Source organism: Etheostoma cragini, chromosome 15 (genome assembly GCF_013103735.1).
Source record: "Etheostoma cragini isolate CJK2018 chromosome 15, CSU_Ecrag_1.0, whole genome shotgun sequence".
NCBI classification, from domain to species: domain Eukaryota; kingdom Metazoa; phylum Chordata; class Actinopteri; order Perciformes; family Percidae; genus Etheostoma; species Etheostoma cragini.
In genome coordinates, this window is record NC_048421.1 from 2,677,886 (window position 1) to 2,701,428 (window position 23,543).

At 40.3% G+C, this 23,543-nt stretch overlaps 2 protein-coding genes across 3 annotated transcripts in view; one reads left to right on the forward strand and one right to left on the reverse strand.

Moving 5' to 3' along the window:
• mgp (matrix Gla protein) overlaps positions 1 to 985 on the reverse strand; it is a 3,039-nt gene extending 2,054 nt beyond the window's left edge. Inside the window, exon 1 of one of the 2 annotated variants that reach the window (XM_034893910.1) lies at positions 725 to 985. The gene's annotated coding sequence lies outside the window, so the exon portion shown is untranslated. The remainder of the gene's footprint in view (positions 1 to 724) is intronic. The other variant, XM_034893911.1, reaches the window with a different exon arrangement.
• Positions 986 to 22,596: 21,611 nt separating this feature from the next.
• The window catches only part of LOC117957845 (retinal cone rhodopsin-sensitive cGMP 3',5'-cyclic phosphodiesterase subunit gamma-like), a 2,806-nt gene continuing 1,859 nt past the window's right edge, over positions 22,597 to 23,543 (forward strand). The window contains exon 1 of the mRNA XM_034893913.1: positions 22,597 to 22,803. The gene's annotated coding sequence lies outside the window, so the exon portion shown is untranslated. The remainder of the gene's footprint in view (positions 22,804 to 23,543) is intronic.

A 23,543-nucleotide genomic window follows, 5' to 3' on the forward strand; every position in this document is an offset into this window, starting at 1 on the left:
ACACACACACACACACACACACACACACACACACACACACACACACACACACACACACACACACACACTTTCATCCTGATCTTCTGTTTGTTTTAGCAGACCTCCTTCTCACCATCAATAGCAGCTTTGAACACGAACATGCACAAAACTCACAAACACATACTCTCTCTCTCTCTTTCTCTCTCTCACACACACTCACACACACACACACACACAGCTCTTTACATCATCCCCTCAGGCCTATCTTGGCTTACAGTCGTACCCAGACTCACAGTGGGCGCGAAGCAGAGAGCCTCAGGCCAAAGTTCACAAAGACTGGCAAGACATCTGGATAAGTGTGTGTATGTGTGTGTGTGTGTGTGTGTGTGTGTGTTGTAAGATGCTGACAACAGAGTCTACACAGTTTTATGGCTGTCTGACTCTTAGTAGGGGTCCTGGTGGGTTCATTTTTCCTGGGGTAAATGTACCCCCCTCCCTGGAAACCACCACAGGCATGATGCTGGGCATCACGCCGAGGCTACATCTGAAGCACTCTTAACCCAAACAGACGAGAACTGTAGGTCTATTGTACTACAAGGATTGCATATTGCAGCATAATTCTAAAAACATCACAAAAAATGCATCAGCTAATAAATAAAATGTGAAAAAGTTTGAATTGTTTAAAAGATGTGAACTACTTTTCACCATTCATTAGTTTTAAGATTATTTGTTTTAATGTACTCACCGGGAAAGATAATTATGGAGTGAGAAGTCTTGAGAATATCTCTCTGTGGGTATTTTCTCCCGAGGAATATTTCCTAATTCCTCACAGCAAGGCTTTTATACTCACCTCCTTTCCCCCCACCCCTTCATTTTTACCCACCAACTCCATCCCCTTAGCCCTCGCCCTCTCTCTCCTCCCTTCTCATACTGACAACCCGGGTATTAGCTCACTCTCTCCCCAACTCCCACACCCTCACCGAAAAATACAGTAGGTGTCGGAAAGGCGAGGAGAAGGAAGGGAGAAAAACAAGCTGAGGTAAACAGAGAGGAGGGTGAGGGGAAGGCTGGCAGGGGGACATCTAACCTGCCTCATGGCAGGTACCTGATAATATTCACCGCTGTTTGCCAGCACGGCAGCATGAAATAAAAAAACCATCCATACAGAAACAACAGGGGCCGATTCCACCTTTTGACTCCCATTTATCTCTGACAAAAAGAGAGCTGACAACACTGACCATTGTTTAAAGGCAGATATGGGGGCGAACTATCCCTTTAACATTCGTGAATGGAAGCTGTGATCTCATGTCGGCCATGGACTGTGTGTTTTGTGAGTATAAAAACCATCAGTACCTTGTATTACTGCTGGTATTCTAACAACATAACACAACACCATTTGGGACCTTTGCTCTGGCATGTCTCATCCCTTTAATGTCTTCACAGCACTGTGGAGGATGTTCTGGTTACACCACAGATACATTCTGAGATAGAAGGGGGAGGAGCTCAGGGTTGTTTTGCATTTCTTTAAACCAATTACAATCGTGTTGGGCGCTCAGCTCAGGACAAAGCGACGGCAGCTCGGCAAAATAGTCTCTGGACGGAACTTTGTTCTGGCGGAACATTTGCACCCCGCAAAGGAAAACGCCACATGGGGTACACATACAATATCAAATTAACTGTTCACACAATATAGAAAGCTATTTAAATTAGCTGGATACATGGTTAAACCTCATGTGCTCTAACCAGTATATTACTTTGTTCACAGTAATCCCACTAATTGGTCCCAAAATGTCCCAGTGAGACAAACTTTCTTTAAAACTTGACATTTACAACAGGTGGCTTGCTAGCGTGAAGGAGTTTTTTTCCTGTAGCGAAGGTTAATTTGTTATGAGCTATGCGTTGTATGTAAGGCTATATGATGATGAAATGTTCCGCCATTGTTCCAGACTTACTTCTCAGCTGGTCTTTTGCGCACTGTTGTAACGTTCCTGTAATCACACAGAACAACCTCCCCATGGTGTATACCTAAGAGTTACCTAACACCACATCACATTTGGCTCAGAGGGTAACATCTGTGAATAGCTGTGTGAAAGCAGCAGACCCTCGCCAACAGTCAACAAACCAGAATGGAAGGAACGGCTCTGCTCGGAACCAGCGGGACTCAGACAGACAGATAAACATTAAGACAGATATAAAGATGGTGATAAAACCTGCCGGCAGATAAGAAAGGAATTCAGGTGGCGGACACAGAGAGAGAGAGAGAGAGACAGAGAGAGAGAGAGAGAGAGAGAGAGAGAAAGAGAGACAAAGCACATGTTTCTGAGATGTTTTTGGCACTGGAGCTGCATACATATTTAGTGATGTTGTCCTATTAATTAATTTTGGAACCACTGAGCAACAGTTTGATCACAGATATTAAATGTCCCACTTCCACAGGCAGATACAAACACAATGGGGGTGGGGATCTGAATGAGGACTGTTTTCTTCTAGATTTTAAAGAGTGCACTTTGCATTTGTTCCTAAACTGAAAAAGGCAAGAGGAGAGGCAAATGAGAAAAAGCGGCGTGGGTGATTGCATGGAAAAAAGTGTTCAAATTGGGATTTTCTTTCACCCGTCTCCTCCCAAATGTTTTTTGTTATTCATGTCATCTCTAAAGTCATATTTCTTATGTTCCCCTCATGTGCATTATGCTCTCTTTACCGCCAAACTTCAGTTATTTTCCCTTTTCTCACTCTCTCTTATGCAGTTAATGTCCTACTTTTACCAGCCTCAGCCTTTCCGTGTCTTTTCAGTGCAACAAAATATCAAGGTCCTTGAGAAATGTTATGAATGCCCTTAAGACAGGGCCAGAACTTTTTTTTTTGGTAAGCAGTGAAGTATGCCAGGGGCTTAGATAAAAGATAAATGAAAAACAGAAGGGAATGGGAAAAACAGGATGGGATACGCCCGACGGAGCTGAGCATGATGGTTGTGACTAACAGAGTTCACCTGTGCAAATCATCTACTTTGGCTGAAGAGAGAAGTTGTTACGGGAGCAGGAGGCGGTAAAAGGCCAATTCATTCATGCAGGTGCTGTAGGAGTAAGGGCCAGACGCAATGTGGCATTAGAGAGGTAATGTAACTGGGTCAGACTCTATTGAGGCTTAACATCATGATAGCAAAAGTCTGTGGAAGAAGAAAGAGGAATGGGAGGAACAAATGAGCATTTGGCAGGAGAATGAATGCAGTGAACAGCTGAAGGAAAGTGCATGAACTGTCATAATTAGGGCATGACCACAGATGTGCTAACTGTCCAAACAATGTCTGCAAAAACACGAAGTCAAACTTGTCTGGGCCAACTCCGTGGTTGAGCAGGTGTATACGGTGGCTGGCGGTCAGAACCGAAAAAACACACCAATTCAACAACAACTCCCAAATAGTTTGAGTTTGGCCCTTAACTGCGAGCACGAGATATTTCCCTTTCTATTTTTACATCCTGTTTTGTTATTGCTCATTGCCGTGATTCACTTTAGAAAAAATAAATAGACACGTTAAGGCGTAAGTGACTCAGAGAGAAGACATCATGTGAGGTAAAGCTCGTTCCCTGGCTCTGTCTGTGTGTTTGTGGGATGGAGGAGTATGGCCAGACTGGGTGAAAGACAGACATTACCCAGGACGGTCCTGTCCTCTGATGGCCCTGTTGTCCTGCGGCTGTGAATTATGCCATATGAACGTCAACATGTCAATGTGCAGATTTATGGCTGTTGCATAACCATGCAGGACACATGGATCTTCAAGTGTGGTTTATTGGTATTAACGGATTTGATCTTAATCCAAATCTTTGCATGTGCACAGGTAAACAGTTTTACTCTCGTTCTTTTTGGGAAGTCAATTGTGATGAAATGCATTGGAGGATGTTCTTCCCTGTTAGTTATTCGTTGTTCTGTAGTCTCTCCGAAGCCTCGACGCCTATTAAAAATATTCAGAATATAACAAAACATACAGTTTGGGCAAGTGGTGAATAATCAGGCCCAACCTCACCTCTCCACTAACTCTTAGCCCCAACCCCATACTGTGCTAAAAAAACACGGAGGACCAAAAGACCTTAATACTCTTAAAATAAACATTGATTTGGCATTAACTTAAACTTTGATTTAGTGGCATTGCAGTCCTGGTGCAGAAGGGAGATGGGGGAAGCCCGAAGCGTGAATGCATAATGCTTACATAAAAAAACACAAGGTGCCTCCTTTATAATTCTATCTGCTAGCAATCAACAAAAAATGCCTCAAAGCTCTTGCGTGGTGGGATGCACTAAGAAAACAGAAGTAAGTTTCTATGCTGAACTCAAATACATTTTCTAAATGCTCAGTCTGCCACTTTTTAAAGTTCATGGTATCAGGTAAATTCATGGTATCAGAATTTTGGATAGTCGCCATGGAAACATTAATTGGTCATGTGACAAGGGCTAGGAAGATTGGCAAAGCAGGCAGACAAGTCACATTACTCTGATCCAATGGAAGTCACAATTGTCAGATTGACAGCACTCTAGCCCGATGGATTGGCGGGGGGGATGGACACCAGGGGGGGCTAATCATATATTCAGGGGGAGTCCCCTCTTCCACCGGGACTACGATAGACTTCCACAAAAACCGGTTAATGTCCTACTTTTACCAGTATATTAGAAGCACTTTTCCAGTGATGGCTGAACGTTAAGGCGCAGCTGCAAACTGAGCTTGACGACGCAGATGTGACGTGAGAAACCCGTCTGAAAGTTGTAAGTCTTTTGTAATTTGTCAACTATGCGACAGTAAGTATATTTGGACTGCTACTTGCTAATGCTTAATCAATGTTAAGAAGTGGATGTCAGACCATGGGGCACAAACGACTCATAATATTTGAACACTCTCATCATCCAGAGTATGCTTCTCTCCAAAAAAAATCTTCTAATTGTCAAGCTGATGGGTGTTGGTGGATATTTGAGAGAGCTGGCTGTCTGAGTCTCACCTCTTCCCTCCATAATCTTTCGCAGCTGCAGCCAACCTGTTATTACAGAGAGATCACATAAGTACACATAATCCCAATTAGGATCCAGTTTGCTTCAGTAGGAAAATGGCTTCAGGTTGAGCCCTGCATGATTTTGGGTTTACGCTTCAGTGAGAGGTGGTTTCACAGGATTGTACCACGTTCATCTGTAGCCCACGCATTTAACACAAATAAACCTCCCATCTATCTAGAAGTCTTGATATAAATCTGCAGGCTGTTCTCAGGAACCAGTTTTTACACAATTAAAACATACACAACATACCATTAGTTACACAACATGAAACCCTGTATAAAGTAAACTTTTAATTGCCTTTGTTTTGTCGGTTTTTCCTGTGAGTTTTGCATTGTAAGGTATCTATTGATGAGTTTGTGTTCTCTACTGTCATTTATGTAAATGTTGAGGCAATGTATTTAAAAAGGGATCATCTAGGGACGTGAATTGCAAATTAGCTTAGGTTATAAATGTGCGGTGTGTGACATACAGTTCGGTCACCTAATTTTGTAGGATATCACACAAATTGGTGTGCACATGTATTCTTGCGATATCATACAAACCCGTTTCTGAGAATGTATCATAATCTGCTATGAGCAGGTTTGGAATTTGTCATTTTAAACTGACTCAATTATATGTATCATGTGTATGTCTAAAGTATTTTCAGAGGGTCAATAATTGGGGTAAATTCAGAAGACATTGCACGTGTGTGTGTGTGTATGTGTTTATGTTGCCGCATAGCTCAATATAATCTGCCACTATTTCTCATAAGAGCACTATCCAACTTTTTTGTTTTTGTGGGCTGTTTACTTTGGTGCCCCATTGCTCTTCTGTGGTGCCAACTCTAACAAACTGACCTGCGGGGCATGCGGATAGCACCCACCTATTCCTGCCAGGAATCTCACACACACACACACACAAACACACACACACACACACACACACACACACACACACACAGACACACAATCAGATAGCATTCACAAACAAGCAATCACAGACGGCGGCTCTGTTTGTGAAAGGCCGATGAGTTCAGTAATATGAAAGCGCAGCAGATTGCTCGGCTCTGGGTAATCTGCTGTGGAGGAATTTACTCGAACCCCATAATGATTGTTATGCACGACCGCAAACACACTGGCCGCCACAGTTTTTTTTCTTCCTTCTGTATCCCTTTCTTATAACCAGTACCTCATTTATTTTCCCTTCTATCTTTTTTTTATCATCTTACAACTTTCACCCTCTCTCCAATTCTTGATTGTTGTTCTGCATCCAGTTTCTTCTTGGCCATGTATCCCTGCTCATTATACAAAGCTTAAGTCAAAAGTATTGAAATCCACATTTGTTCTTTTGAGGATTCTAAACTTAATGTTACAGCTGGGTTTTAAGCCAAGCTGTGTCTGCCTGCCAGAAAAAAAAGTAAAAGGGTATAAAAGGGTTTATACGGCTGTAAAATGTATGGCTATCCTGGGACCTTTAGTTTGATGGCCTAAATTAAGCTGAATACTTTTTTTGTGTCAAGTTCAGAATTAAAATTTGGACCTCCAAATTATCACCTTTGTCCAATAGCAATACCGCCCCTCATCCGAGAGGCCTTGGGTTCCAGAAGTAAATTTCCCATTCATTTCTCCCTACACTGACGAGTTAACTTTTGCAGTGGCATAGAAATAGAGAAAGCACCTGGTACCAATATGAATCAAAGAGTTGAGTCGAGCCAAATCATGCATTGGAAATAAGGTATTTGTGTGTCGCCATCTCTTTCTCTATCTTTTTTCCATCTTTCTTTTACCGCGGCCCTCTAGCTTTTCTGTCTCTTAGTGGTTTTTAAAAGTGGTCAGTGAAATCGTATGTATGCAGCCGCTAACACAACGGGCCAAGCAACACATTGTCTGCAACTGAGTTGTGAGATGCAGTCAGCCAGTGGTACAGAGTGACAGGATGCCACGGGGCCCGGCAGTCGCGCCCATCAACCCCTTCAGCTTCCTTCAGACTCACATTCTGTCAGCTGTAAATCTTATTTTAGGATAGCACTGCCTCATAGAAAAAACGTACTAGATCTGTGTCCCCGAATGACCAGGCCAGAATAAAGTTCCAAAATCTGGAGTGCTGAGTAGCCCGTTCTTTAAAGCAACACTAGAGAACATTTAGTTTCTAAAATCTTTTCAGTGGTTCATGTACACGTCACAGGGTGAACGGCCCTTCTGCACTCGCTTTATGGCTCTCTATAACCGCCCTATGCAAGTTAACCAGATCGGGTAGCGGATCTGTTCACCTGTACACAGACCTGGACAATTCTGCTTGCAACCTATAGGAGGACTGAAGCGGGAAAAGTTCCCTAGTGTTCCCTTAACAGTAAGTGTGAGAGATGAAGTTTTATTGATTTAAAGTTTTCATTTTCGGACACATTTCAGGACTTGCTTCCGAAGGCTCTCATCAAGGGTTAGTGGACTCGGTTAAAGGCGCTATGAAGACGTTTTGTCTCTCATCTGAGAGACTTCATCAGTTCTGACTGAACGGTAGGGAAACCCAGCTTGTACTGACCTGTCATCTCTTCCCAGGAAATTAAACAAACACTCACTTTTGCCCTCATGTGAAAAACAATGACCCCATAGTGGATAAATACCTGGGTTTACCTATGTTCAATTAAAAAAAAAATCATATTTTTTCATATGTTGTCCCTGTCTGAAACTCTCCGTTAACGCGCTGGTCTTTTTAATCCTCCCAAAAAAGCCCAGCCTTCTCCAAATGTCTGCACCTTTGAGTCTCTGCTCCATCACTGCAGCCGGGGAATGACGATAACGGCACAGTAGCAATACTTTCTACATATACATAGTGTAGTTGTGACATCACAACAGCTAAAAGGATGCCCTGATGGCTGGTTTAAAGGCACCGTTTCTGAATACGGACTATGTGCATTTCTTTGTGGATTAAGCATTTTGATACTTTCACTGTATTTATATGGCACCAAAAAAATACATGGAAATCTAGCTTTTTAAAAAATAGGATCTTTAAGAAGTTAAACTAACTCACAAGTTATATTTTACAGCATATAATTTTGATGGACCAAACCAGAGTTGAAACACCAATAAATATTGGTTCAATATTTGTACATTAGCCAGGTACAAAACACAGCACATAACAACTTGAAAAGCAGATGATACATTTCAATGTTCTGTTGCTGTGAAGTTGTTTTTTGTGTGTCCTCTTGTGGTTACAGATATAGCATCTAGATAATACTGTTGACCAGATGTGGCATTCATCATAGACTGTATGTTGTAAATCAGTTAGAGGTTTGATCAGCGGAATATAACATGGGTCTGTAACAATGTGTATTGGTACACTATATATTAAGCCATTTTGCATAAGCTCAGGCCTTTGCAGAGGAGCACCTATGTACCGCAGCTGAAGCCCCGATCACATGGCACAGAGGATTAGAAGTTAACTCGCCGAGAGAACCACCCACCCACATTACCACCTACTTTATTTAAAACTGACTCTGGTATGCATGAAGTGTGTGTGATGCCGAGCTGTGGTCAGACACACTGCAGTGTGAAACCAAAGTAATCTGTCCTCTTTCACTCTCTCCCACACAGTGACTGACCAAACACTAAAGTAGGGCTGCAACTTACGATTTATTTCATAGTTAATTAGTCTGTTGATTATTTTCTCGACTAATCAATTAGCTATTTGATCTATAAAAGGTCATAAAATGGGAAAAAATGTCAATCAGTGTTTTCCAAAGCCCCAGATGACGTCCTCAAACGTCTTTTTTTTTTTTACAACTCAAAAAATAAATTTAGTGTCACAGAGAAGCGGAGAAACTGGAAAATATTCACATTTAAGTAGCTGGAATCTGAAATTATTTTCTTTTTGTCATGAATATGAAAAAAATATTTTAACTAATCAATAAACTGTACACTAAAGTAGAGGGTTTCACCTGCTACACTGCTCTGCTGAGTGAGACTCCTCTGCCCCCTGCAGGGATAAACGAGTGCCTACCAGCTGTAACGACATCATCATGGACTGAAACATGTATTAAACATACAAAATAAAGCATCAATTTACTATGTTTAAAAACATATGGCCCCTATCCAAATGAGTGAGTTCACACTTTATGAGAGCAACTCATTTATTTGTATTTTTGGGCTTCTCTGTTGGTCTCTGTCTCCTGCTTGTAGTTTGTTGCCAATGCAGTTATTCTTCATTTAAAGCTCCATTTCCTGTACACTTTCTCCTGAAGCAAATTAAATATCACACATTTCCCTTGGAGTAGGGCAGACATTGGTGGGCATGAGAAGTCTCAATTTCTGACACATTTTGGCTTCTCTGCTCACTTTAAAACAACAACAATGGGAATATTCATGCGAGAGTTACACATACTTCAGTTCCCACAACAAGGTGTATGAAAGCTCATGAATCCTCTTCTGAGACCATTACTCAGTCTTTCCAGGTCTCTGGAATTATATGCTATGAAGCTCAATGAGAGCCTCACTGTTGGCCTGTCTCTCTGGAGCCTTCCTGACCTCTCCCTGACTGCACGAGAGCCGCCAGCTAAGACTGGTAATGAGAAATTAGCCCTGACAGTGGTAACAGGGGAGGGGTAGGAAGTGCTCTTCCCTTATCTCGCCTACTCTCTTCTCTCTGAGCACGGTCTGAAGAATTACCTCCTTTCCCTCTTGCAGGAAGCTGTAACATCCCTTCTTTATTCCCCATCTCGCTTTTTCCTCCTAAGTATTCTCGTACTTTGTTTTCTGAAGGAACTCGTTCTCACTCAGTCTTTCTTTGCTGCTGTGTGGCGGCACATTGTAACAGTCAGGGACTCGAGGGAAACCACCACATGCCCCCAGCTGATCTGGGTTCAGACGAGTCTGTTAAGGTTCTAGCTGTAGTGTAGAGAACATGTGTGTCTCTTTGTAGTTGTTTTGTGTCTGATTGTTTGGGCCTACACAATAAATCGTTTTAAAATCGCAGTCTTGTGGCCGGTCTGTCTCAGTTGGTAGCGGTCACGTGTACTTAGAGGTTTATGCCTTGATGCAGAGGTCCAGGGTTCGAGTCCAACCTGTGCATGTCTTCCCTCTCTCCCTTTTCTCACTTAGCTGCCCTGTCCAATAAAGGCGGTAAAGCCCAAAAAATAATCTAAAAAATAAATAAATCCAATTCTTGATTCACACGCAATTTAAATTTGAATGGACTTTTTTTATGATTTTGATTCTCATTGAATTTTTTACAAGCCGACTGCTTCACAAATGCTACTACTTTAAAATACTACCACCAAATACTAATACTACTTATAAAATAGGTTTTAAAGTGCTCCCAAGTGCTGCAAGGCTCTCCCTTCTCTTCATTGGAGCCTCTATGTTTCCATGCTTATGGTGATGTGCAACGTGCTATGGGTGCCAAAAAGAATCTATGTTTGGTACGGCCAATTTGTTTTGTCATGGTTCATGTGTGCAATAAACATTACTCTTTGTGAGAGAAAAATCATGGCAGAGAATTGTGATATGAATTCTAAGTTTAACTCCTGTTGTCCTCGGGTCAAATTTGACCCCTTTAAAAAATGTCTGTATATGAAATATGGGTTCCTTTTTAACCAAATTACCACAAAAAATGGATTGGTATTTGCAAATACAATTGATCCCTTTCACTCCTGACTTAGCTCATCTGTACGTTCCTCTGATATTAACTATTAGTCAAAATAATTCATAATTATTAGGTATAATTCTATATAAATGAGGGTTATTGACTATGAATTCCAAAAGGTAGTGTAAAACTAGTAGGAGTAAAGTAGTGTTAGTGAAAACTAAAATAAAAGTCTGAAAAAGGGACAAAAATGTCAAATCTTTGTCCGTTTTTGACCCGGGAGGACAACACAAGGGTTGCAAAATGATGACTCATATTTTTCCCCAAATCGTGCAAGCCCAAGATTGTTGGTTTTGTTGTTGGTTTTTTTCCTTTCTCTTTGTGTTCATTTTGTGTCTTTTTGTAGTATTAGGTGTGGCTTTGTAGTAGCTTTGTGTATTTTTGTATCTCTCTGTAGTCATTTAGTCTCTTTGTAGTCGTTACTTGTCTCATTATTGTAATTTGTTATCTCTTTGTAGTGTTTTGTGTCTCGTTGTAGTTGGTTTTGTCTCTTTGCAGTCACTTTGTGTCTCTTTGGATTTGTTTTGTGTCTCTTTGTAGTCATTTTGTGTCTCTTTGTAGTAGTTTTGTGTCTCTTTGTAGTCATTTTGTGTCTCTTTGTAGTAGTTTTGTGTCTCTTGGGATTTGTTTTGTGTCGGTTTCTTTTTCAGTGACAATTTGCAGGTTCTGCCTCCGCAGATCCACACATAAACTCCTCTGCATTAAACACCATCATCAAAAAAAGACGGGGATGCAGGTTCTATTTTCATAAAGCAGCGCTTTAAAAACAAATACTGGGTCGGCTTTGGTTGGCACACACTTAATAATAATAAAGGACTCTCAGCCTCTTCACGCCGTATCTAGCACTGGACTTCTAGGCAGAGCTTTTTATTGAGTTAGAGAGACATGTTCATGGACCAGACTCCAAGTGTGCTTTATGAGGTCACAGGGTTTGTTTTCTGATATAAAATGCTCGGCACAAGGTCGATTTTATCATCTCACAGCCTCTCACAACATATAGGATCTATAATGTGTATTCCCCTGGCTCCATCAGCTTTTAATGACCGCCTAACTGCAATCGCAGCATCACATTGTTATAGACTCAGTTAAGTATTAATGAGCACATTACTACACTGTGAGCTGGAATGGGATGTCTAGCTAGCCAAAGGCGTGCTCTGCCTTGTACACACATGGAGCTGAATAATGAAGCTCGACAGATTGAGAATTTATGGGCTGCGAGCGACGACATAAACAAAGAAATAGGCATTAATCTTGCTCATTAACAGTATATCAAGTTATGTGGCAAAAACAGGCACTGTGATCCATCCAAACGTGTGTGTGTGTGTGTGTCTGTGGTTAGACAGCTATTCTCTTGTGGTTGTTCCAGCTATTGAGTGTTGTTTGTGGATCGACCTTGACTCGTGTCCAGCGCACTCAAAAGATCTTTGGACAGATGTTTCCATTAAAAGCTCTCCGGATGTTTATAGCAGTAAGAAAAAAAAAACATAACAACAGCTAAACATATTTGGCGTATACAGATCAGTAATGAAACAGACCTTGATCAGCTTACTCATTAATTTCCTTTCCTTTTTTTTTTTAAATCTAGAAAATATGTGGCTGTTGAAAAAAGAAGAACATGAATAAACTTTTCCTTTTCATGTACCATTCCTTTTCATTCCAATCCAGAAATGAATGCCCCATTTATTAGGTCTGCAGGCAAACGCAGGAAACGCGCAATGTAAAATTCAAGGCAACAGAGGGCTGCTCTAGTCTCACTACGTGGGATATGAGACTGAAAACATGAGCGTGTGGCAGCGCTGAATATAAAATCACATCAGCTCAGAGGACTGATTTCCCCCTGGTGTGCAGAGCGAGAGCGGAGGGATGCCTCTGAGCACTTTCTATGCTGAATAACCTTTTGCTTCCTCATTTCTACTCAATTGAACCTGCAATCTTTCATCGCTCCTTTCTGCATTCAGACGGGTTTTTTTATCTGTTCTGCCCTTTTGCTCTCACATTTCTTTCTCCTGGTTACCTCACAGCTTTTCGTAGCAGTGTTGGGGACTGATTTGCAGGCAATGCTTGAGATTTGTGTGATATGCAGGCAGGGAGGAATCTAATTATTAATTTCCCTGACGTGTTACACATGCCAACACACAGACGCACAGCAATCCCTTAACATGTATAATTTGGTATAATGTGTGTATGTGAGCTTGATAAAACCATGTAGCACTTGGCCACAGTAGCATATACATAAGTGTGTGTTCATGTTAATGTGTGTTTCTGGGTTGCCTCGGCCTCTTTTAATTGCTATTAAAGCCGTTTCCATTGCTTTTAAGCCAGTGCGAGCGTCAGCCACTGCCTCTAACTTGTCCGGTGTCATGACAACGTCAGCATCTCTGATTTGGTGATATCCAATTAGTCTTTCCCTCTGAGGATAAAATGCTCACCGTTCCAATCTAATAAGTGTTTTCCCTTAATACTGAAGCCTTTAAGCCCAGATTAAAGCCTCACCCAATCTACCTGTCCCTCTCCTTTCAACCTCACTTTGTCTGTTTTGCTCTCCTGTCTTTCTACACTTCTCTGTTGCTCTACACCCACGCTGAGCAGTTAGCTCGACTACTAGAACAACGTGGGCATCCCAAAGTGTGAGAGCTTTTTTTTCCAGGAGGATGAAAAAACCAAACGCTTCCCTCGTGAGGTCAAGTTTATTCTCAGTGATTAGCTCTCTCATCTCTGAACATATTTGGCCCTTTGTGAGTCGCACACATGATGCGAGTGATGCAGATGTTCTTCAACATTATGTTGTGTTATATGTTTCACATGTTTCTCACCACAGCTACATGCCGCTGTGTGCTCAGCGAGTGATCAATTGTAATGTAAGTTATGAGGAAAACAGATGAAAAATCATGTATTTGTTATGGTGACATGATAATGCCTAGGAGGCTGGAAGCTTTTGAGGAATGAAGATTAAGCAGCCTTTTACTCATGTAATATTTTTCTTATTTGCTAAGCTTCAATTAGGTTAGGTTAGGTCAATTTCAGTTAGGTTAGGTTATACCCCTCATCCAAATATTGTATTCTCTGCTCAGTAAATGATGTCATCTTTAAGCCAGAAAGAACTGCCTATTAAAAACAACCTTTTGATAAAAAATGTTTTGTGTGCTTGGAGAAAACTCACAAAAATACTCCACAGTACTCAGCCTTTCAATCTTATCACAACACTGAAGGATAATCCTGAGCTTTCCCCACATAGAATGGGTCCAAATGTTACACCTTGGCCAAAAACAGGTGTTGTTAGAATCTTTGACCTCTTTGAGAAAAAGATTGAAAACATTTGAATCACAGAAAGCTCAGCACCATATATCAAACAACGATTACTGCATATATTTACAGATCAGACACTTTGTGTATGAGAAGAACTCGCTGGAAACCCCACGATTCCCATCCAGTAGACATATGTCTCCTTCAATATAAGCAGCACAAGCATTTTCAATGTAAGTTCTACTATGAGATGTTAGGCTTTAATCTAAGTAAACTCACATGTTTAAGACCATCTTGGTGTACTTTGTGATAAGTGGGATGAGATAGTGTGATTGCCCTCAAAATGTTCGATTTGTAACTAATATAAAAAGAGTTGCAATTTGTTTTGCATCGGGTCTACATATCACCTCATATCTCATGTCACTCATAGCAAGTATACAAATGGAGCCTCACCAGATTGTCCATCCATCCATTTTCATCCGTTTATCTGGTTGTGGGGGGAGCAGCTCCAGCGGATGATGCCATCAGGACCACATCCTCTGTAAAAAGCTACAAAACGTGCATGCAGGCTAAAATGCTAAACACTGCAGCGTTAATGTTATAGTCTCCACGGCCACCTCAGCTTAATAGACTGCCCATCCTCATGTGCAAAGCTGAAGTGACGAGAAACCTTTTTTCCCCCTCTCCATAAACTCTTGAATATAGGATAGAAGACAGTCAATGGGATAACTACACAATGGTTAATGCTTTCATTGTATTTTATATCACACAATATCTGTTCTCCTGTAACTTCCACGTGCAAAAAGCAAAAAAATGAGTAAAACATATAAGCGGTAGTGGCATGTCGGCGCCGGTATTGCGGTGATGTGGTTACCGTCACAACCCTAATTTATAATCTCGCTTTGCCAGACGTGGCTAGTCCACACAGCATTTAGGGAGGGGAGAAAAACGGGCTCGGGCCGGATGGAGCCACGGTGCCTCTGCATCATAGCCTTGGAAAGGAACCTGTTTTGGTGGAACAAGTGTAAGTTCAATAGTTGTTTTAGTCGTGCAACAGAAAACGCAGATTGGACAGATAGTCTAGCTAGCTGTCTGGATTTACCCTGCAGAGATCTGAGAGACAGCTAACCACCGGAGTTCAAAAAGAAAGGATGGGTCAAACAAAAACAGGACTGTCACATGGTACGTACCCTTGTGAAAACAAAAGCCAACGACTAATTTTAATTTACGTACACAAGTTATCAAGTATGTTAAGTCATAAGTTAGGTCACACACACAACACTACTTTAAGTACTTAAGTTAAGTTAAATAACAAGCATTGGCTACTTATTTTTGAAACCAAAACACAATCTTTTCCTAAACTTAACCAGATTTTTTGCGTAAACCAGCTATGAACGTCACGTTCAGGTATGAGAACGGGTTCATCAGTTGCCATCAGTAGGAGTGCTCATTTAGTAAACACTGTGGGAAATCCTGGTTTATCTTGTAGGGTAGAAGAAAATAATCTATGTGGTCGTATGGGTTGGAGGACTTGATATCATGTGGCTCCTGAGGGAGCCGCATGACACTTGCAAAAGGCTTTATATAACTTTTTCACATAATTATGCATTTTTATAGAAATATCTGGACTTCTCAGTTTATTTTCAATATATTCAAACGCAAGAGTATACCTCTGTGGAAAAAAGAAAAAGTTAAAACTATCAACATCCTGTACTGTTACCTTTCTGATTCGTCGAACATCAAAGCCAAGGTCAAGCCTGCACCCATTTACTGGACTTGTTTGTGCGATCCTGTGTGTTCAAGAACATTCTTCATCACAATGAGAATAAAAACCAATCAGCCAAGTTTTCTTATGAAGGAATTCTCATTTTGTCCTTGATTTCATTTCTGATTCAAATAACATCAAAGCCAAGGTTGGGGTTTAACAAATAGCATTCAGGATATTCTGTGCGACATGAGTCTTTCTGACTTTATTGTAAAGGCTGCATGATAGCAAAGTTGTCCACTGCCTTCTTTCTTTCTTTATGCTATGTTTTCCTTCCTGCATCAACTGAAATATGGCATATTCATAATTGCACACCCACATACTTGCTGCTGCACATGTAGCTCACAGCTCGCCTCAGTCTGTGAGGCGGTGAAATAACAGGATTTTATGGCAGAGAGGCCCTTTCTGTGACTCAACTTTGAAGGTTCTGCAGCGTAATCCCAATTTTTAGAGACTTGCTTTGAGGTTTCAGAGGAAAAGGAGGATAGTTTGACAAAGTGGCAGCCAGGGAAGAACACTCTTGCTCTAATTAAAATGCATCTGCACACAGATGAATCAAAAGGTAATACTCTTTTTTTTTCACAAAGTGGGTAAGATTGATTTACTTCACAAAGTGGTTAGGAACACTTTTTAATGACAAGTTTCAGTATGTTTTTTTTTGTGATCAAATTTAAGTTTTTCTATTCAGAAAAAGTAATAATGTAAACGTAACATTCACAAACAACAACACTCTGGGACATAAGAACGCGTCCCAGGGCAACAAAATCACCGAGAGGAAAAACGGGAAGGAGATAAAACAACACATGCAGAAACAGACAGACATAAGACAAGGGACCAATCCCACACACAAACAGACACACACACAGGCAGACACAAGACAAGGGACCAATCACACACACACCAAAAAGAAAAGGCTACAGCAGTGCGTTCTAGGACTCAGCAACGCTGTGCCAAGTCTCCAAAGTCTTCCCAGAGGCTCCACCCACACGAGTCGTTGAAAGTTCCCTGTACGCGACATCCAAAAAAGAAAGGATCCATGAACAAACAGATAAGTCATGAGGTGGCTTCCAACAGGTTGCAATCATCCTCTTAGCAGCTGTTAAGTCCAGCAAACACAGCACGTTTCTGAAACAAGCTTCAGTGTGTTGATGGTTGAGACATTTGTGATTTAACATGACACCAAATCACACAACTGTAGCAATTACAGTAATTCGCAATAAGATAAAAACACTTTATAAATATCTTCTATATAAATTTCATCTGACAGACTCTTTGAACTATGGACAAATACACTGATAGAAACAACTTAAAAGGACATATATGAGAAGACATTCTTTACAAAGTATCCGTGCTTTAAAAAAAAGGAAGATGAGACATAAACAGTTCCTGAAAATGTTTTTGAGAAACGCCTCATGACGACAAACGACATAAGCCAAATGAGATTCAGGTCAATCTGCACTTCAGAGAATTCTTCCCAGTCTCCAATTAGTGCAGCACACTGGCTTAAAGTCTTACGTCACTCTGACACACAGGATAATTCCCAGCCTCCATGGAAAGTTACCAAAAACAGAAATACCAAACGACAATAATCCATCCATCTATCCATCTATCATTTGTTACTGCAATGAAAATGTGTTCATTTTGGAAGGTAAACTGGTAAAATGAAGCCATGAAACACTGTACACAAAGTTCCTCAGTCATCATGTCACTAAATCAACACTATGACATGATGACTCGAGGAACACAAGCATGTTTTTTAAATGCTTATTCAACAACAGAGATTACCATGAAATTGGAGTGCTTTTAATGGGAAATGTAAAGTTTATGAAAAAATCATATTAATCAAAAAGAAAATGAATATATTTACTACAGGCAAATGCATACATAAAAGAAATTTGCTGGTTGCCTTTAAAGTAAAAGATTTAGGCGAAGTTATTTTACACTTCAAAGCTTAAAGAAGCGTGGCAGATGGGAAATGAAAATGCATAATGTGTGTTTGCATGAACGAGCAAAATCATTAGTTGCATTTTAAAGTCACTTTCTGTTAGCCATGCCACAGAATTTTAACCGAAAGGGAGAGGAGAGGCCTGCGAATATTGACTGACTGAACTGGGATTAAAATGACTTGCAAAAGCAGGGTTGTTAAGATTTTAATATCTAATATTAATGCAACAACAACAACAGCAGGGATCTGCATTATAGATCTTGCAGAGCCAACAGATTAAGAAACTTTACAAGAGTAGGTTTTAAGAGGAGATTGAACAGGATGATACTCTGAGACTCTCAATAAAGCTTATTTAGCCTCGGTTTTTTTAGTCTGGAGGATCAGAAGATCGTGAAATAAATGTTTGACAAAGATTACCAAAGCCAGCCAGAAGAGACTCCCATCTTACAGCTGTGGTTGAAAGCCTTGCTGAGATATTTTGAACTCACTGGAGTCGCAGCAGTGTCTCATGTGAAACAGGAGCTCCTTATGAGGGATCAGTCTGAACTCAATCGCATACAAAAACATTATGGGTGAACATGAATAAATCTGTTAGAGACAGCACTTTGATCATTAAAGACACAAAAGCCAAACCTTACTACTGCTACTACATCCTAAACCCAACCGTTTAACGTTTTTCTAAAGCCAACCATCAGGTTCTTCTTTTCCTAAACCCAACAGTCTCATTGTGAAACGTAAGCCTCCTCCCAACCATTTCCTTAACTTAAGGGGCCGGGTTCGTTTTGAGTAATTTTGTGAGATCAGGTTGACAAGATTGTGTAAGGGGCTCAGCTAACTTTCATTTAGTAAATTATGTTCGATTGAGAGTGAGTGAAAATGAGTATGCTAGCAGAGAAATGTAAAATAGCTAGCTAAAAGTAACGCACAAACAGTTGATAAAGTTAGATAAGTAATAGACAAACAGTTGAAATAGATAGCTAAAAGTGACGGGTAAACACTTGCAATAGTTAGCTACAAGTAACAAATTAACAACCAAAACAGTTAACTACAATAACGTATAAACACTTGCAATAGTTAGCTAAAGTAACATATAACCAATTGAAAAAAAAAATCTGGCCTACTGCCAGTACGACAAACACAAACTAGAATAACACAAACTTAACACTGCAGTTCAACTGTATAAGATTTTAAAATAAATACAATAAATGTAAAATATTTGGAACGTGACTGGTGTTGTTTTGCAGGGCTGCTTTATGGGGCTGTGGGCATACATGTGAAGAAATAAGGTTGGGAAGCACTGACTTAGTGTATGACTGGTAAGCACGCATGTGTTTCAGGTAGGCTGTGTGTAATCTGTCGTTGCTCTCTGAACTTGCTCTACTTAACACCAGTAACGGTCCACCTCCGTCTGGCATCATGTTCATCAACAAACCACACGGTCGGAGCGCTTTGCCCAGATTCACATGGGACAGACATTTTATTACACGTTAAGACATGTGTAGACATTATAGACACATTTATACTGAGATTTTAACTTATCTGGCTTCAAAAATATTTCAATGGTGACGGTGAAGTTTTCATCTAAAAAATGCTATCACAAGATCAATTCTTTGACGTTTTTTCTCAAATGTGGCTAAGTACATGCAGAAATATAAGTGTTAGGAACGTATCTCTCTCCACCCATCTTTATGACCACTATTTCCCCCATCCTACTGTAATCACAGACACTAGATGGGTCATTATTTAGCCACACAAAGCTGCTGGGAATCAGCTTACGTTTCACCTTTGGTGGGTGCCGAGAGGATCAAAGCAAAATCAGAGGTGGAGTGAAAGCTGAGTGAATGTTAGTGTGTCTGGTGTAGTTCCTGACCCTCTATAGATATATTTGGGGAGATGACTTAGAATTTAAACATATAAATTTGTCTTGGATACAAAGTGGGAGTTCAGCATCTGAGTCAAAACTGAGACTGTGGTTCCTGTCTGGACCCTTTTTGATTTAAAAAAAGGTGCTTTCATATGCCAAGAATACTCACTCTTGGTCTCTTTAGCGGAGCGGGAAGCCAACCTCCATACGTCCAACAGATCATATGTAGCTTACTAGAGTGCCTGTACTGTATACGGTGGTCCTCACGCCTGAGAGCGTGGCCATAAAAAGAGCATGGTTTCCTCTGAACACACACAGGAATTCATTTAACTTCATGAATGAACCGATTTGTCATACTTCTAGGTGATGTTTAACAGGCTGTAATAAAATGCTGCCTGTGATGCCGAACATGTCACACACACACACACACTGACACACAGACACACACACACACACACACACGCATGCCACAGCCATTAAATGTGTACTGTAGTTGGAATGTTGAGTATTATGCCATATCATGCACATGCTGCTGTCCAGGGATGGCGATGTCCATTGGTGTGGTCCAGACTGAAATTTGTCTCCTTAATTAAATTTGGCACAGACACTCATGTGCCCGGAGGATTATTCCTTACTGCTTTTACGACTTTTCCTCTAGTGGAAACTATATAAGGATCCCATTTGTGGTTGTTTTTTAGTGAAATATTTCAAAAAACTGTTGGATGGATTGCGATGAACTCTGGTCTGGATGAAATGTAATAACATAGTGGCATCACTGGGTCATTTAGCAAATGTCAGCACGCTAACACGCCAAACATTATGCCTGTCAGCATCACCATGTTAGCATGTGAACGTTAGCATTTAGCTTGAGGCACTGCTGTGGCTACAGCCTCACAGAGCCACTAGCATGGCTGCAGGTTATTGGGAAGCTGTCACCTTGGCTTTGTCTAACTTTAAAACATATACAATATATTATGTATATATTTTTTTAAATGTATGAGATAAGAATTAGAGCCTGACTGATAAAGGACGATAAAGGCTGATACCAATATTTCATTATTTGAAAATCAAATACATAAATATAGTCAATATATCAGCCGATATTTTTTTTAAATACATAAATCCAGAAATGCGTTACAAAACACAAACAAATTTCGCAACATTAGTTATTTGTAGTTATTTGAGTTCTCACTAAAATAATATAATAATAATTTGTTTTATTGTGACAAGAGAACGTTAAAATATATTAAAGTTCTGATTAATAAAATGCATAAAAATACAAACTTAAGATATGAAAGTTAAAGTTCAAAAACACATTAACAAAAAAAATTCAGCGTTGCCAACGGGGACGTTGTAGAGCGCCCTCTGGTGAACAGACTATGCAACACCAACACTCATAACATGGTTAACCGTCTGTTTTTATTTTTTGAAATATTAATTCATAAATGATTCTGATGAATGAATATTTCAAATCCGCCATTATAAATGCCAATAACAATATATCTGGAAATACCTAATATCGGCCAATAATATCGGCCCGCCGATATATCGCCCGGGCTCTAATAAGAATTCAAGATAGAACGCAAAGGAAAAGGGAAGAACAAGAGGAGGAAACAAGGATCTTTCCTGTGTCTTTGTGAGATGGTGAGTTTAAAAAAGCGCTTCCTTTGAAGAATTTGGACTGAAAGGTGTGCTTACATAACTTCCCAACAGCGCTCTGCGGTTATGTCATGGCTTTGTCTCAGTACTTGTCCCGCTTCCAAACAAACTAATCCGGATTCCTCCCTTAAGATTTTCCACACACAAACATTAACGTGCACGGATCAGGCATGGTACTTTTTTTTTTTATGGTCTTACATTTAACTTTTCCTTAACTACTGAAAAGATAGCTACTGTTCTATGAGGATTTGTATCCACATTGTCCAAGGAAGAAGTAAATAATCTAAACTATCTAGACGCAAGTCGAAGGCAACTGGAGCATCTACTTGTTCAGTTTGTTTGTGTCCAGTAAGAAACGTTAGATGTAGTTACGTGACTGGAGTTAATCACATAATTTACTACACCACTGGCCCGCCCAATCCGGCTCCACCTCCCTCCGAGCAGCAGCCCCGAACCCGTGCTGTGACGCTCGGACACAAATAGTGATGTAAATAACTATTACATAACAACCAAGCAACTGGAAGACATGTTTGGAACACGAGGAGCACTTAACACTTTTGTTGACGCATTTTATTGACGTTTTTTAACTTTTTCTTAAGTTTTTGTCTCTTTTTTCAACACTTTTGACTCTTTTTTTCAATGTCACTTTTTTTGACGTTTTCAACACTACGTAACACTAACTTATTAACTTTTTTTTTTTTAAGTTTTACAGGTATTATTGGTATTTATGGTCAATAAACCATTAGAACATTAGAAAAGCAGAAATTAGGAACTATTTAGACTAAAATTAAAGGAATAAGACACCTCAAAAATAATGAAAGTGGAGAAGAAATCTCTTCAATTTTATAGCATTTAAAAAAAATCAAGTGGTTTTGAAATAGTATTGAGTAAAAGTTATTCCACTCTGTGATTTGCCAAATAGCGTCGTGGGGAATAAATCATGTTATTTTGGGTAATTAAAAAGAAGATTGATATAGGAACACTGATAAATATGACCCGAGGACAACATGAAAAATAATTTAAAAAAAGGTGATGTTTGACCGTGTTTGACACTTTTTGGACACTTTCATCTGTCCGCCAGCTTGAGTTCTTCGGCCCAGAGCAAAAACCTGATGAAGGCAATGATTTATCAAAATCTAAATATTAAGTACTAAACATGTCCTCTAATTCACGATCAAACATGCAACTTTTAATAGAGAGAGAATTTTATTGTACTGAGCTTCTTTTTGGTTTGTATCAAATACAAAGTCACAAGAATCTACATTTAACTGTAATGGAACGAGAGTTTGTTCACAGCTGGGCTCCACACCCTCTACTTGAAAACAGCATCTCACATGGACCTGAAATGACAGCAGGCCGTCTCCGCACAGCGAAGCTGAACGCAGGCGGGCTGAGGTTTGGAGGGATAAGCCCCATCAAATCCTTCCAGATTGATCTTTGACACCGTCTACCCAGTGGGTTGCACCGGCTCTCTGCCATGGCAGTTAAGGGGAGGGCAGCAGGCGGGGTATTGGGAACAAGGACAATTATAGTCAGACAGGGGGAGGAGGAGAACTGGAAAGAAGAGGGTGGTGAGGGGATTAGAGGTGAAGATATAAAAGCCCAACACAAACAACCAGCTTCACTAACAGAAGACAAGAAGCACTCTTTCTAAGCGGAGATCTGCGGTGGCCTCTTGGGATATCTGTGACAACAGGTAAGAACTTAATTGACATGGCTTGCTGATGACATTGTTAAAAAGCTACTGTCCACATTAATCATGTTTCCATGGTAACGGCTACAATTTGTGTGCTGGTTATAGATCAAACGAGTCAAGTCAACTTTGAGCAAGACAATGCAAGAATTCAGATGAGGATGACTTTCATGATAATGTCGGCTTTAATGCAGATCTGCATGTGTGTGTTGCGAGCTAAAAACTAAAATGGACACAAAGGAACAGATTGAATAGATAAATGAAAAGACTTTGAACACGAGTGAGGAAGAAAAACTATTACAATTTCTACTTATCCTGTGCTAGCAATGGAATTTAATTTGATGTCGCAAATTAAAAATGGAGAAAATGTGGTGAATAAGCAGATTGCAGGTTGAATTAAAGATGTGGTGAAGTTCAGAAATGCAATATTTTGAAGCAAAGAAAGACATGAAACTGAAAAAGAGGAGAATAAGTGGGTTTCATTATGCCCATGTAAAGAGGATTGACTTTAGGGGGAAAAAAAATCACAGCAGCAGATGATCAACATTATGTTGTGCAGTTTGACAGATCTCAACACATGAGAGCAGGAAGAAGACGTGTCCTCAGGAGACCTCTAGTAATTATCCAGAGGCAGTCTAGCTCTGTTGATGAAGGCGGCGCATATGGTGGATTAACGTAACGTGCTAAAAGATTGCCACCTCTGTCAAATTGCCTTAACTGGATTACCAGTGTTAGCAGTCAGG